The sequence below is a fragment of the Tupaia chinensis genome, unplaced genomic scaffold, assembly GCF_000334495.1.
Source record: "Tupaia chinensis unplaced genomic scaffold, TupChi_1.0 Scaffold143970_1, whole genome shotgun sequence".
Classification (NCBI taxonomy): domain Eukaryota; kingdom Metazoa; phylum Chordata; class Mammalia; order Scandentia; family Tupaiidae; genus Tupaia; species Tupaia belangeri.
Genome location: NW_006203821.1, coordinates 660,578 through 661,753, shown reverse-complemented (window position 1 = coordinate 661,753; position 1,176 = coordinate 660,578).

Sequence of the window (1,176 nt, the reverse complement as noted above, 5' to 3'; positions counted from 1 at the left end):
ACATGTGTGCCCAAAATCCCAAGAGGAGAATGGAGAGGGAATTGTGGCATGGCCATCCCCTCAGAGGGTAATTTCTTACTTTCTCTTTCTCTCTCTCTCTGGCTAGTGCACTGACCCTATCATAGACACACACACACACACACAGAAAGTGTAATTCCAGAAGAATGGTTTATCAAATGACCCAGGAACTAGGGAAGATTGAGGCCTAACCACTGGTCAGCCCACTGGGGGTGGGGTCAGAGAGTCAGGGTGGGAGACAAGCAGCATGGGAATGCAGGTCTAACAGCAAAGGTTTCTTAGCTGGCCAGTCTTAGCTAGATTGGCCCCTATCCTCAGGCCTCCTTCCATGTGCTAGATCTGAGAATGTATACCAAATACACCTGAAGCCCCTAGATGTATCTCTCTATCAATAGACTAAATTCCTGATATACTGCCACTAGAGTCTAGGCCTATTCTGATGTCAGCCCTTGGTCAGCCAGGTTAAGAACCAGTCTAGAGGTCATCTAGTCCAGTCTCTGCATTTTATAGGTGAACAAACTGAGGCATATAAAATTAGTCCACTTGCCAGGTGTTATGACACAGCCAGCTGTCACACCGCTGCCAATGCAGGACTTATAGTCAGGTATTCCTGCCTGTTTTATACCACTATACCTCTTGAAGAAGCAGGAGATGCTGAACTCTGAGGAGGGCCCAGGACAAGAATAAGAGCTTAAAAAGGATAGCGAATCCGCTTCTATTCAGCTTAGGTAAGTATAGTCATGCATGGCTTAATGACTGGGATATGTTACGAGAAATGCATCCTTATGATTTTATTGTGTGTATTTCCACAACCTAGATGGCATGGCCTATTATATACCTAGGTTGTACAGTATAGCTTTTTATAATCTTATGGGATCACTATCTTATATTTGGTCCATCACTGACCAAAATCTTGTTATATAGGGAATGACTGTACTTGCTTTGGGACTAAAAATAAATTAGGAAGCAAGCTACCAGGTCCAGGACTTGAACAATGGTTGGCCATGTGGGAGTGTCCAGCACCTTAACCACCACGCCACCTGCTGGTTGCCGACCAAGGCTTTCCTTGGGAACTGGGATCTAGTTGTATATTCTCCTGACAGAAGGATTAATTTTTTTTACTGTTCCTGTCTAGGTTTTGACCAACCCCCCCTCCCC